This window comes from Myotis nattereri (assembly GCF_964212035.1).
Source record: "Myotis nattereri genome assembly, chromosome: 5".
NCBI lineage: Eukaryota > Metazoa > Chordata > Mammalia > Chiroptera > Vespertilionidae > Myotis > Myotis nattereri.
Window position 1 is genome coordinate 32,865,495 of NC_138080.1, and position 15,504 is coordinate 32,880,998.

At 44.9% G+C, this 15,504-nt stretch overlaps 1 pseudogene across 1 annotated transcript; it reads left to right on the plus strand.

The window, feature by feature from the left end:
• The first annotated feature begins 590 nt into the window (after positions 1 to 590).
• Positions 591 to 1,118, plus strand: LOC308520210 (cAMP-responsive element modulator-like; annotated as a pseudogene). The gene is made up of 2 exons: positions 591 to 716; positions 840 to 1,118. The product of its transcript is annotated as a cAMP-responsive element modulator-like (transcript).
• Positions 1,119 to 15,504: the final 14,386 nt, after the last annotated feature.

Here is a 15,504-nt window from a genome sequence, read left to right on the forward strand (position 1 = left end):
TGCATAAAAGGAACCCACTTTAAATATAAGCACAGAAGTTAAAAATAAAAGAGAGATAAAGACATACCAAGCTAATAGGAGTCAAAGAAAGCTTGGGTGGATGTGTTAATATCAGACAAAGCCAACTTCGTATCAGATAATCTTGTAGAGATAAGGAGGATGGCTGCTGAATGCGACTGTTGCAGAGCTGGCCGTAGCAAGAACCGTTTCTAGAAATAGGCAACCACAGTGCAGTCATAATTGAGTTTGTCTAGTAAAGTGACGGAGGAAATCGCTGTAGTCTGATGCTGGATGTGGGACACAGAGATGGCTTGGGCCTTCTCTGAGGCCTAAATGATGGACATAGGAGGTTGGGGGCTCTGAGTTGGTTTGAAAAATGCAGGGAGATCTTCCGTAAGAAATAGTGCTGGCAGTTCCTGCGGCTGCTGCGCTACTTTAGGTCGGTGGGGAGGCCGGGGCTGCCGCGTCAGAGCTGATGATGGTGGATGACGTGGGGCCGCCGCTTACGCCCGCATTTCTGGTTTGTGGTTCCCACCTCGCATGTGTAAGCAGTGACGGGGCCGCTACATAAATCCCTTCGCGGTGGAGAAATGACCATTGAAACAATCGAATCTCAACAGGGTGGAAGTGTAACAGATTCTGTGACAGAGAGAGAAACTGCAAATAAGCAGGCCCAGACTAGTCAAAATTCAATCCCTAATTTAGCTCAGGTTTCTGTAGCTGGATCAGGCACCGGAAGAGGTTCCCCAGCTATAACTCTAGTACAGTTACCTTCGGGCCAAACTGTACACGTCCAGGGCGTAATTCAGAAAACACAGATACAAACTGTTAGGGTAGCAACAATCACAGAGACAGATGAGTCTACAGAATCAGAAGGTGTAATTGATTCTCATAAACGCAGAGAAATCCTTTCACGAAGATCCTCTGATCAAAAAAATACTGAATGAACTTTCCTCTGATGTACCTGGTGTTCCCAAGATTAAAGAAGAAAAATCGGAGGGCGAAGGAACACCACCTGACATCGCTACCATGGCAGTACCAACTAGCATTGATATCAGACTAGCACGGGGCAATACAGTATGTATGCTGCAATTCGATATGATAGTGCTAACTTTTAAATGTTGTTACATTGAAGTAACTTGGGTTTTGACATTAAACTGTTCCTTTTTAAAAATGCATCATAATACCTAAACTGTGTATCAGAATGAAAAGTATATTTTAAAGAAGTGAGAGATTTGTATTGACAACTGTCATATACTTTTGGTAAAATTTTGTTTTTACTGAAAATAAAGAAAATTTTGAGTTTAAAATAAAGGGGAGAAACTAAGATGGCGGCATAGATAAACACCGGGAAATAGTCGCCTCCCACAACAATTGAAAATTAGCCCAAAGGACGGAGCAAACATCGTCCAAAACAACAGGAAGGCTGGCTGAGTGTAATTTCTACAACTAGAAGAAAAGAAAAGCACGCTGAGAGCCAGAGGAGCTGCGGAGGCTGAGTGCAGAGGTACGGCGGCGGCTCGCACGCGCGGAAAGGGGGTGGCACCTGAGGACGCGGCTGTCTTTTTGAATCACAAGCTCCCGACTGCTCTGATCTCCGGTTCTGGGAAGTCTCTGGGGACTTAGGACTCATACGGGGAGAGGCGGCTCTCTCAGGCGGCAGTGGGCGAACTTGAGGGCCGCTTTCCCTCAGAGGTGCTTGCAGCCGTTACTGGGACACTGAGACGCGCGACTCCGGGTGCGGAGAATCAGCCATTGCTTCTTTCTACGCCCTTTGACTCCCTGAGACCCCGCCCCACCCGGGCTGCGGCAGAGGCTTTTGCATGTGAATGCCCCAGAACTTTGCAACCTGATAATTACCTAACTGCAGCCGGGCCAGCCAGACCCGGAACTTCCAAGAGAAGGCCCAAGGCCCCGCAGCCACTTGCATTGCTTCACAGCTGAGCCTCTTCATGGCCCGGCTGTGTGGCCTCAGGCAGGGGCTGAATTAGCACCTCCTTAGATCCAGGAGCCACTGTACCCAGTGGTCAGAGGGGGACCATTCTCCCACTTCAGACACAGCTGCTTCCCACAGCTAATTGGCCTGGAGGTCAATTCTTCCCAGTGATCCTACAACAACCGAGGCACCAAGAGTGCACCAAGAGTGTCCACCCCAGGTAACTGGGGAGGCTGAGCCACTGGGCCCTACAGGACACCTGGCGCGCAGGGACACTCTATCAACACAGGGAAGCAGCCAAAATGCGGAGACAGAGAAACAGGTCACAATTGTCAGAAACGGAGGAGGGCAGACGACTGGATATAGAGTTCAAGGCCACGTTTATAAGGTTTGTCAAGAATTTTATGGAAACCGCTGATAAATTTAATGAATCCCTCAAGGAGTATGGTGAGACCATGGAGGTCATGAAAAAGGACCAATTAGAAATTATGCATACACTGACTGAAATAAAGAATACTTTACAGAGCTCCAACAGCAGACAAGAGGATCCCAAGAATCAAGTCAAAGATTTGAAATGCAAAGAAACAAAAAATACCCAACCAAAAAAGAAAAAAGAAAAGAGATTCAAAAAATATGAAGATAGTGTAAGGAACCTCTGGGACAACTTCAAGCGTACCAACATCAGAATTATAGGGGTACCAGAAGGAGAGAGAGGGCAAGATATTGAAAACCTTTTTGAAGAAATAATGACAGAAAACTTCCCCCACCTGGTGAAAGAAATGGACTTACAAGTCCAGGAAGCGCAGAGAACCCCAAACAAAAGGAATCCAAAGAGGACCACACCAAGACACATCATAATTAAAATGCCAAGAGCAAAAGATAAAGAGAGAATCTTAAAAGCAGCAAGAGAAAGACAGTCAGTTACCTACAAGGGAGTACCCATCCGACTGTCAGCTGATTTCTCAACAGAAACCATGCAGGCCAGAAGAGAGTGGCAAGAAATATTCAAAGAGATGAATAGCAAGAACCTGCAACCAAGATTACTTTATCCAGCAAAGCTATCATTCAGAATGGAAGGTCAGATAAAGAGCTTCACGGATAAGAAAAAGCTAAAGGAGTTCATCACCACCAAACCAGCATTATATGAAATGCTGAAAGGTATTCTTTAAGAAGAGGAAGAAGAAAAAGGAACTCTTACCATTTGCCACAGCATGGATGGAACTGGAGAGCGGATAAATACCACAAGATCTCACTTATTTGTGGAATATAATGAACAACATAAACTGATGAACAAGGACTGATCCAGAGACGGAGAGGCATTGATTGGACTGTCGGGCCTTGGAGGGAAGGTAGGGGAGGGTGGGGGCAAGGGGGAAAGATCAACCAAAGGACTTATATGCAAGCATATAGGCCTAACCAATGGACACGGACAACGGGGGGGTGAGGGGGTGAGCGGGGAGAGGGGGGGTAGAGGGTACACATATGTAATATCTTAATCAATAAAAAATATTAAAAAAAAATAAATAAAGGGAGTTTTTTTCTTATTTATATGTTTACTAGAGGCCCAGTGCACAAAAATTTGTGCACTCGGGTGAGGGGTCCCTCAGCCTGGCCTGTGCCCTCTCGCAGTCTGGAACCCCTCAGGGGATGACCACCTGCTGGCTTAGGCCAGCTCCCTGGGGGATTGGGCCTAAGCTGGCAGTCAGACATCCCTCTGGCAGCCCGGCAGCCCTCAGGGGAAGTCCACTTGCCAGCGGGGAGCAGACCTAAGCTGCAGTCGGACATCCTTAGCACTGCTGAGGAGGCAGGAGAGGCTCCCATCACCACTGCTGTACTGGCAGCCATCAGCCTGGATTGTGGCTGAGCAGAGCTCCCAATGTGGGAGTGCACTGACCACCAGAGGGCAGCTCCTGCATTGAGCATCTGCCCTCTGGTGGTCAGTGTGTGTCATAGTGACCAGTCATTCCCAGTCTTTCTGCTGTTAGGGTCAGTTTGCATATTACCCTTTTACTATATAGGATAGAGGCCTGGTGCACAGGTGGGGGCCAGCTGGTTTGCCCTAAAGGGTGTCCCGGATCAGGGTGGGGTCCCGCTTGGGTGCCTGGCCAGCCTGGGTGAGGGGCTGATAGCTGTTTGCAGCTGGTCACACCCCCTTCAGGGTGGCGGTCCCCACTGGGGTGCCTGGCCAGTCTGGGTGAGGGGCTGAGGGCCATTTTCAGGCTGGCCTGTGACAGAAGCTCCCAGCCTCTCCTTTTTTTCTTTTTTTTCATTCTGGGATTTATTTACCTTCTATAATTGAAACTCTGTTTCCTTCACTGGTGCTCCCAGCTCTGAGGCAGCGGCTGGCTGAAAGCAGGTATCTGGGGTTTGTTTGGCTTGTATAATTGAAACTTCGTTGCTTTTGGAGCTGTTTCAGAGCTTAGAGCAGGCCACGGCAGGCAGGGAACCTTGGCTTCCTCCATCACTGGAGCAAGCAAACCTCCTCGCTTCAGCTGCGTGGCTGCCGGCTGCCATCTTTGTTGGCAGTTAATTTGCATATCTCACTGATTAGCCAATGGGAAGCGTAGTGGAGGTACGGTTAATTACCCTTTTTGTCTTTTATTAGATAGGATATTAATGTTTAGTAAAAATTTAAAACTTACTGTTTTTTGTTGCCTTTATGATGCATGCAAACATAATAAGATACAAATGTCTGTATTTCATTCTTGTTGGCTTTTACTATCAACAATTACATTTTCTACTTACTAATTTAAAAGAAGGACATATGTGTTCTAAATTATGTTTTTAAATGTAATTCTGTTTTCACTAGTCGACTGTGTTGATTTGTGCTGCAGTTTTTCCCAGATGAGAATGGAAAAATGTTTAATTTTTTAAAACTACAGCAATTAGATCATTTTATTTGGAATTTTAAGCACCAAAAACTCTAAATAAACAGATAAATTCACACACACACACACACACACACACACACACACACAGAAATAGTACTAATGCAGGAGCCTGGGGAAACACTTGTGCAGTAAATAGCCTGCTCTGGGTCAGATTTGGCAGCAGACTTATTTGATCCACATACTTACCCCCACTGTGTATCACTTTTGACCTTCTAAGCCACAACTTTTTTCTCTTTTAAAATTACACTTTATTTATTTATTTATTTTAAAATCCTCACCCAAGGATATTTTTCCATGAATTTTTTAGAGAGAGTGGAAGAGTGAGGGAAAGAGAGAGAAACATTGATGTGAGAGAAACACATTGATTGGTTGCCTCCTGCATGAGCCCTGGACAGGGCTTAGGCCAGGGAGGAGTCTGTAACTGAGGTACGTGCCCTTGACCAGAATTGAACCCGGGACCCTTCAGTCCATAGACTGACCCTCTATCCACTGAGCCAAGCCGGCTAAGGCTCTTTTTTTTTTTTTGGTATGGCACAGTATACCACAAATTTAATGATCGAGTGGTGAAAAATGTGCACTAAGGGCTGATGCCTGGAATAGGAGTGTGCTCACAACATGAGGGCATAAGCACAGGTACCAGGAGATAAATGTCTCTCCTGTGAGTCGGCCTGCCTGGATGATCCTGGGCCTCCTCTGGTAAGTGCATTACCAATACTGATAGCACGAGGCCACAGGACCCTGTGATGGTCGTGATTCAAATACTGACTTCTTCATCAAGATGATTCAGTCAAGTTTGTGTGGAGGAGGGCACCTGGTGCCACTGGAGGCCTCTAAGCTGAATTTTTTAAAATGCAATTAAAAATGATTAACCAATAATGGGATGAATTGTCTCGCATAACAGAAAGTCTGGAGGCAAGAAGCTATGTCCAACCAATGATGCTGAGACCCCATATTCTTTCCATCTTTCTGATCTGCCTATGGCTGCCTTTTGGTTGGAAAATTATTGCAGCAGCTCCAGGCATCTTAACCTGACATGAACCAATGTCCAGAAGTGGAACAGGGCTATTTCTCCCTATTATATCTCATTTCAGAGCCAAGAAACCTTTTTTGAAAACCTCCAGAAGACTTTCCCTCACCTTATTGGTCAGAACTGGGTCACGTGCCCACCTCTAAGTTCATTCCTAGCAAAAGGAATGAGACCACTGTGATTGTCATGAGCCAATTAGGATTTACCCAAGTCACATGGTGGGGAGATGGTACTGAGATATACTTGGGGCTTGGCTATTAGGAAAGGGTTCAATCCCATTAGGTAGGCAACTACAGCTTGAGGACAGTTGCTAACATTTGCAAATTGGGAGATTTCACATAAAAAAAATCTGATTTCCACCTTTGCTTTTTTTTCTTAAAAGTTTTCAATTGTGCTAAAATAAATAGATTATAAAATTTACCATTCGGAACATTTTTAAGTGTACAGTTCAGTAGTGTTAACTATATTTTCATTGTTGTGCAACCAATCCTTTGAACTTTTCATCTTGCAAAACTGAAACTCTACCCATTACACAAATCCCTTCTCCCTCCTTCCCCCATCTCCTGGCAACCATCAGTCTATTTTTTGTTTCTACGAGTCTGACCACTTTATATACTTCACATAAGTGGAATCTTACAGTATTTGCCTTTTTATGACTGGCTTATTTCACTTAACAGAATGTCTTCAAAGTTTATCCATGTAGTAGCATGTGTTAGAATTTCCTTCCCTCCCCCCCGCCTTTTTAAAAAAATCTTTACTCGAGGAGTGAGGACATTTTTTTCCATTGATTTTTAGAGAGAGTGGAAGGGAGTGGGGGAGAGAGAGAAAAACACTGATGTGAGAGAGACACATCCATTGGTTGCCTCCTACACTCGCCCAGTCGGTGTGGGGGATTGAACCCGAGACCCTCCTACTGCACAGGCTGACACTCTAACCACTGAGCCATGCTAGCCAGGGCTTTCCTTCCCTTTGTAAAGCTGAATAATAAACATTTGTATGTATAAACCACATTTTTGTTTATCCATTCATCTGTCAATGGGCTGCTCCCACCTCTTGGCTATTGTGAATAATGCTGCTATGAACATGGGTATACTGGTACGACAATCACTTGGAGAGACTATTTTCAATTCTTTTGCATTTATACCCAGAAGTGAAATCTTTGGCTCATATGGTAATTCTATTTTTACTTTTTTGAGAAACTACCATACTATCTTGCGTAGTAGTTGCACCATTTTACATTCCCACCCGCAATGCACAGGGTTACAGTTTCTTCACACCCTGACCAGCACTTGTTATTTTCTATTTATAGTAGTGAAATCATATGGTACTTGTCTTTCTCAGACTGGCTTATTTCACTTAGCAGAATACTCTCCAGCTCCATCCATGCTGTTGCAAGGGTAAGCTTTCCTTCTTTTTAACAGCTGAGTACTATTCCTTTGTGTAAATGTACCACACCTTTTTTGTCCGCTCTACTGATAGACACTTGAGATGCTGCCAAATCCTGGCTATTGTAAATAACACTACAGTGAACGTGGAGTGCATATATTCTTTCGATTTAGTGTTTCAGGTTTCTTTAGATAAATTCCCAGAAGTGGAATTGCAGGGTCATATGGCATTTGCATTTTTAATTTTTTGAGGTAACTCCATACTGCTTTCCACAGTGGCTGCACCAATTTGCATTCCCACCAACAGTGCATGAGGGCTTCCTTTTCTCCACATCCTTGCCAGCATTTGTTGTTTGTTGATTTATTGGTGGTAGCTATTCTGTAAGAGGACATCTCATTGTGGTTTTAATTTGCATTTCTCTGATGATTAGTGACGTTGAGCATCTTTTCACATATCTATTGGCCATCTGTATGTTCTCTTTGGAGAAGTGTTTATTTAGGCCCTTTGCCCATTTTTTTAATTGGATAGGTTTCTAAAATGTTTAAAAAAACTTGAGAGAGAGAGAGAGAGAGAGAGAGAGGGAGGGAGAGATCTATTTGTTCTTCCACTTATTCCGCTTTCATTGGTTGGTTTCTGGTATGTGCCCTGACTGGGAATCACATCTGCAACCTTGGTGTATTGAGATGAAGCTCTAACCAAGCAAGCTACCCAGGGAGGGCTGTTTTCCAGTGTTGCGTTGTGTAAGTTCTTTATAAATTTTGGATATTAACCCCCTATCAGAGATCATTGGCAAATATGTTCTTCCATTCACTGGGTTATCTTTTCATTTGTTGATGTTTCCTTTGCTGTGCAAGAACTTTTTAGTTTGATGTAGTCCCATTTGTTAATATTTTTCTTTTGTTTCCCTTGCCCCAGGAGATATATCAGAAAAAAATATTGCTATGTCATGTTTTTCCTGCCTTTGTTTTCTTCTTGGAATTTTATGGTTTTGATAAACATATATAAGACTTTATTCCATTTTGAGTTTATTCTTGTGTATGGTGTAAAAAGCTAGTGTAGTTTCATTTTTTGGCGGGTATCCATCCAATTTTCCCAACACCACTTATTGAATAGACTATCTTTACCTCATTGTATGTTTTTGCCTCCTTTGTCAAATACTAATTGACTATAAAGGCATGGATTGATTTATTGTCTCTCTATTCTGTTCCATTGATCTATGTTTGTTTTTATGCTGGTACCATGCTGTTTTGATTACTACAATATCAGGTAGGGTGATCCCTCCAACTTTGTTGTTCTTTCTCAAAATTACTATGGCGATTTGGGGTCTTTTGTGGTCCCATAGACATTTTTGGAATATTTCTTATAGTTCTGTAAAATATGCCACTAGTTTCTTGATAGGAATTGCATCTATAGATTGCTTTGGGTAGTATGGACATTTTAATGATGTTAATTCTTCCTGTCACCAAATATGGTGTATGCTTCCACTTATTGGTGTTTTCTTCTTTTTTTAAAATATATTTTTAATGATTTCAGAGAGGAAGGGAGAGGGAGGGAGAGAAACATCAATTGGCTGCCTCCTGCACACCCTACACTGGGGATTGAGCCTGCCACCTGGGTACGTGCCCTGACTGGGAATTGAACCGTGACCTCCTGGTTCATAGGTTGACACTCAGCCACTGAGCCACACCAGCTGGACTGTGTCTTCTTAAATTTCTTTCTTCAGTTTCTTATAATTTACTGAGTACAGGTTTTTTACATTCTTGGTTGAACTTATTCCTAGGTATTTTATTCTCTTTGAAGCAATTGTAAATGGGATTGTTTTCTTAGTTTTCCTTTCTGATAGTTCATTATCTAATCTAATAAAAGAGAAACATGCAAATTGACTGCACCTCTGCTACGCTCCAAGCCACACCCACCAGCCAATCAGAGCGACTATATGCAAATTAACCCAACCAAGATGGCGGCCAGCAGTCACGGAGCTGGAGCAAGCAGGAGGCTTGGTTGCCCCGGCGGTGGAGGAAGCCAAGCTTCCCGCCTGGCCGGCTGTGCCTCCACTCAAGGCAACACAGTTTCAATTATAGAAGATAAATAAATCCTAGATATCTGCTTCCAGCCAGCCTCCACTGGGAGCTTGGGTGGCTGGGGGCTGTGGCCAGCCTGCAAACAGCCATCAGCCCCTCACCCAGGATAGCCACACCCTCATGGGTTGAGGGTCCCTGCTGGGGGGCTTGGCTAGCCTGAAAACAGCCATCAGCCCCTCACTCAGACTGGCCAGGCACCCCAGCAGGACCCCCCACCCTGAAGGGGGTGTGGCCAGCTTGAAAACAGCCATCAGCCCCTCACCCAGGCTGGCCAGGAACCCCAGTGGGGAACCCCACCTTGAAGGGGGTGTGACCAGCCTGCAAACAGCCATTAGCCCCTCACCCAGGCTGGCCAGGCACCCCAGCAGGACCCCCACCCTGATCTGGGACACCCTTCAGGGCAAACCAGCTGGCCCCCACCTGTGCACCAGGCCTCTCTCCTATATAATAAAAGGGTAATATGCAAATTGACCCTAACAGCAGAATGACTGGGAATGACTGGTCACTATGACAAACACTGACCACCAGGGGGCAGATGCTTAATGCAGGAGCTGTCCTTGGTGGTCAGTGCACTCCCACATTGGAAGCTCTGCTCAACCACAAGCCAGGCTGATGGCTGCCAGTACAGCGGTGGTGGTGGGAGCCTCTCCCGCCTCCTCAGCAGCGCTAAGGATGTTTGACTGCAGCTTAGGCCTGCTCCCCGCTGGCAAGTGGACATCCCCCAAGGGTCCTGGGCTGCCAGAGGGATGTCTGACTTCCAGCTTTGGCCTGATGTCCTGGGGAGCGGGCCTAAGCCAGCAGGTGGACATTCCCCGAGGGGTCCCAGACTGTGAGAGGGCACAGGCCGGGCTGAGGGACCGCCCCCCCGCCCCCTGAGTGCACACATTTTTGTGCACCGGGCCTCTAGTTGGTGTATAAAAATGTAACTGGTTTCTAGATAGTTAGTTTGTATCTACTACGTTAGTGAATTCATTTATCAGTTCTAGTAGTTTTTTGGTGGAATATTTAGGGTTCTCTATATAAAGTATCATTTCATCTGTAAATAATGACAGTTTTACTTCTTCCTTTCCAATTTGGATGACTTTTATTACTTCTTGTTGTCTGATTGCTGTGGCTGGGATTTCCAGTAGTATGTTGAGTAAGAGTGGTAAAAGCGGACTTCCCTGTCTTGTTCCAGAACTTAAGGGAAACAGTTATAGTTTATGTCCATTGAATATGATATTGGCTCTGGAATTGTCACCTATGCCTTTATTACATTTGAGGTATGTCCCCTCTATTCCCACTTTGCTGAGAGTTTTTGGTCTTAAATGGGTGCTGGATTTTATCAAAATGCTTTTTGCATCTATTGATATGATTATGTGGTTTTTTAAAAACCCTCACCTGACCCCTTGTTTGGATGTCCCCAGTGAAGATGACACACTGCTTTGACTCACTGTGAAGGAGTTAGAAGGGTGAAATACTCTGGTACAGACAGGTAACTTAGCAACTTGAAAAAGAGGAAATCTAAGTTGATTTCCCCTGTTCCTGAAATTTATCTATAAGCACCCAATTCTTTATTCCAAACATTTGAATAAACTTTTCTGAAACATAGTGTGTTTTTTCTCTCTAAAATATAAGACGAAGAACATAATTTAAACTTTTCTTCATGATGTCCAAAATCTATAATAATAAAAGCACAATATGCTCATTAGACCGGATGTCCTTCTGGATGAAGCTGGGGCTGGGAGGGAAGCCCGGGTCCCAGGTGCCAGAGGAAAGCTGGTGCCAGCAGCCAGGGGAAGGAAGACCTACTCTTGCACAAATTTCGTGCATCGGGCCTCTAGTAGACAATAATTACTGTGCTGCTCTGAGTAATACAGGGTTACCTTCAGAAGGTAATGAAGTGTGGAGGGTTGTTTGTCTCCTCTGATTTGAGGGTTCTTGCATTAGCTAGGCATTTTTTGTTTCTTACCTTTTTAAGAGGATCTTCTTGCTACTAACAATAAATCTGCCTGTGGCATTCTGCTCTCACTTTTGAGTTGATGCTTCTAGCATAGTGTGATCTGGGAGCAGATTGCCACATTCGTGAGGATTGCAGAGGTCAACAATGGCCAGAAAAAGTCCATACAGTTACTCCATTGCTTTAGAGCTTAGCTGTCGGCTGTGGGGAACCTGCTGAGCTCACTCAGAGGTGGGAGTAAGGGATTGAGAAGGCCATAGTCACAGAGTCATGGAGCTGACTTGGAGTGCCCAGGGCTGCGGAAACTGCCTGGCTTCAGTGGCACCGAGGCTCTGCCTGTTCTTTAGTGGAAAAATAAAAACATTCGTCTGCCTTCTCCACCTGCCCTCTCTCGTGAGCACCCAACTTAATTTCTCAAAGGACTTGATACAGTTTTATTTTTCCCAAGAAAATTCTCTTTGGATTATGTCCAGGAATTATTATTTTTCTCTCTGTGGAAAGATTTTGTTCCTTGTAGCTTTTTTCACTATGAACATTTTCAAGGACAATATGAGAGAGGACAGGATAATGAACCCCCATATACCTATCATTTAGCTTACATTGTTATCAACTTTGCTATTTTTATTTCAGTTCTCCCCTCCACATGGGTGGGGGTCATGGAGTATTTTAAAACAATGATTATATTTATTTCAGGGACACATTCTTTTTTTACAATAAAATTACAACAAGGATATCATACCTTCCATTTATCTTCAGCCATGAACCATAGCACTAGCATGGGAATTTATAAGTATCATTTTTAGTCCTCCCAATAACCTTGTAAGGTAAATTATTCCCATTTTATAAATAAAGAAATTGAGGTTCTGCCTTAATTTGTATACAAAAGAAAACAGGCCAAATGGTGGTACTTTAGTTAAAATGCAGTCTAGGCTATGGTAACAGAAAAGCCCCAAATGCAATAACCTGAATAAAGTGGTTTTCTCTCTCATATAAAAGTTCAGCTAGGAGCAGGCTATTTCTAGGACCAGCATGGCAGTTTGATGGCAATAGAAACCCAGCCTTCATCTCTTGTGGTGTTCAGCTATTCTTCTCACCACAGCTCAAGAGGGCTGCTCCGGTTTCCATCAGCAGGTAGAATGGAAAAGGGAATAGTGGAGGGCGTGACCATGCCCCTGAAGGGCCACATCCTCAAGTGGCACAGGTAACTTCTCACCAACTATTGCCCAGAACTTAATCACATGGTTACACCTGTAAGGGACACTAGGAAAATGTAGTCTTTATTTTGGGCAGCCCACGACCAACTAAAAATCAGGTATTCTATTATAAGGGGAAAAACGGGGACAATCAAGAATGCTTTCATGGATGGACGAAAGGGTTCTTTTGGAGTCAAGGGCATGGTTTTGAGTTCTTCAGTTCTTTTGGCTTCAACTGTGTCCATTTAGTAAACCTAGAGGCACCTGATCAAATTACACATAGATGTTGTTTGGTGATGAAGGACTTCGGTTATTTAGCCCTGTGCCTACGAGGTGGTTTTTTGTTGTTATTGTTGTTCCTTTTTTTTTTTTTTTTGGTTTAGAACACTTATAACCATACTATTCTTTTAAAATGAAATTTTATTTTAATAGTACATTTACATTATGTGATTTAATCCCATTGTCCAGAATGGAAAGGCCCCAATTGTATACCATAACAGCTCTGCCAATGATGGGATTGGGATTCAGCTCTACTCTTTAACACTTGGGTGGCTGTAGACAAATTGCCTTCTTCAGGCCTCCTTTTTATTTTCTGCAAAACAGGAAAACTATCAACCTCAGTTGTTATGAAGATTAACTAGATGATGGATGAAAGTTCAAGGTATACAGCGAACATCCGACAAATTGTATCTATGTAACAGATATATGTGTAGTATCTCCACATAGATAATCCTATCCTATTTAATTCCTGTCATTTCTTTCAACCTCCAACTCCCTCCACCCCTCCCATCCCCTCCGCCCCTTTCAGCCAAGCTTTTTGAAAGTTATTGGCACACGCTGCCTCCATGTCTTCACTTCCAATTTACTCATCAACTCACCCCATTTGACTTTTGCTTCTTCACTAGATTTGCTTCTGGCAAGAGCCTGACCTTAAGGTCTGTACTCCCTCTTATTTTTAAAATCCTCACCCGAGAACATGATTATATATATATATATATATATATATATATATATATATATATATATATATAGAGAGAGAGAGAGAGAGAGAGAGAGAGAGAGAGAGAGAGGGAGAGAGAGAGAGAGAAAGAAACATCTATCAATCTGCAACTCAGATATGTGTCCTGACCAGGAATTGAACCGGCAACTTTCAGTGTATAGGATGACACTCAACCGACTGAGCCACTCCAGCCAGCTTCTGACAGGTTGTTCCAAGGCAGGTAACAAGCAGACGTATGTGATACTATTACTTTAGCTTCTATACGGGACAAAACATAAGGAGACCTGAAGGCGGAATTGGCTATTCCCGGGAGTTTCTCAAGGCGACTTTCACAGATAAAACCTGTGATTGTGTGATTCTAGGAGCCAGGGTTTGGAGCTTAAAAAAGGTCGCTGAAGATTTCCACAACCTCTGACAGTTTTGAATACCTGAAAACTTTCCTTTCTAGAATCAGGGCCCAGTGAGGTTGTAGTTCATAGATTTGGCCACACGGGGGCATCACACTCACACACACACACACACACACACACACACACACACACACACACACACCTTGTGCATTCAGTTCCCACTGTCGCCACCCTAGCACAGACCCTGAGCAGGGTCTAACCTTCACACCTCTATACCTTCCTCACCTCATTCCACGCACAAGAGCACGGAGGGGCACCCATTTTCTGAAGCCATCTGCCAATTTCCTCCCAGTGTGGCCAGTTAGCCACCCGCGTCTCCCACACTTTCCCTGCTCACCCCAGTTTACTATCTGACTTGCCTTGTCTCCCCAAGCCCTAGCCAAGATCTCCGTGGACACCCACCTGGCTGTATCTGTATTTTATTTTTTATCTATTTATTTTGTTTCTGTATTTTAAAAGCTACAGGCATCCCACTGATCATATTTGGAGAAACACTGACTTTCTGGCTTTGTGGCCATGGATGTGTTAACTAAGCCTCCATGTTTGCAGCAAATGGGGAGAATGAAGTAAGTCATGTAAACTGGGAGTTTCTTTAGCCCAGTGGTTGGCAACCACATGCTCACAAATGCTGCGTTTCCTGTTGTTGCCGGGTGTGTGTGTGTGTGTGTGTGTGTGTGTGTGTGTGTGTGTATGTGTGTGTGTGGCTGCTCTGCTGAGTTTGGGGATGGAGGTCAGGAAGTGTCATGGGGGTGGCTGTGTACGCTGGGCTGTCATCTGTGTCTGCCATCCTCAGAGCCGACCTGTGAAGAGCATCCTCCAGAAAGTGCGAGGTCCCAATCCCTCACAGGACGCAGAATGAACCAGTCTGGGGTGGGGCCCCTGAGAGGGACTTTAAGGAAGTGGGGGGCGCTGGGCACACACCAACTTTTGACCTTATGCTAAGTCCAGTTCACCTCTTTCTACTCACGAGAAAGGCTGGCATCTTTGTAGTGATGGGGGAAGGGTTACGAGTGCCCTGGAGTGACTGCCTTGAATCTCACTGCCCCGATGGCCTGAGTAACGAGTGAGGCACCTCTTTATTTGGGCAGTGAAATGGGACAACGTGGAGATGGGCGGGCAGGGCGGGACAAGCTGCTTAGCTCCCAGGACTATTCTCGTGCCACCCCTTGGTCCTGCCCTCCCTCTCACAGCACAGGCACCTGCCAAAGCCCCTGGTGATAGTCACCAGACGTCTGGTGCCCTGGAAAGGGGCTGGGCACTTCAGTACGTGGAGGAATGGGGGAAGGACACAGGTACTGAGAGTTTGGGAGGCAGGTACGGTTTCCAGCTTTGGAATATCTCTGGATGGAAACAGCAACTTCTAAATGTGGCCTCCAAAAGTCTGCAGGTGGAGTGGAAGGAGGAGGGGGAGTGGTAGGAATTGGGGGGCCAATGCTCCCAGCGGGGATCTTACAGCAGAAGACCCCATCTGAGGTCCAGGGTTGGCAAAACCGGCCCCTCCCGCCCCTTCCCCCGCCTCCCCCCGCCCCTGGCAGCACTAGGGGATCGCAGGCGGCATCTACTTCAGAGTTTATGGTAAGAGGCTGGAGCAGGCACGCAGCGCCACAGACAACACACCCCACCCTTTAAGGAAGTGGGGAG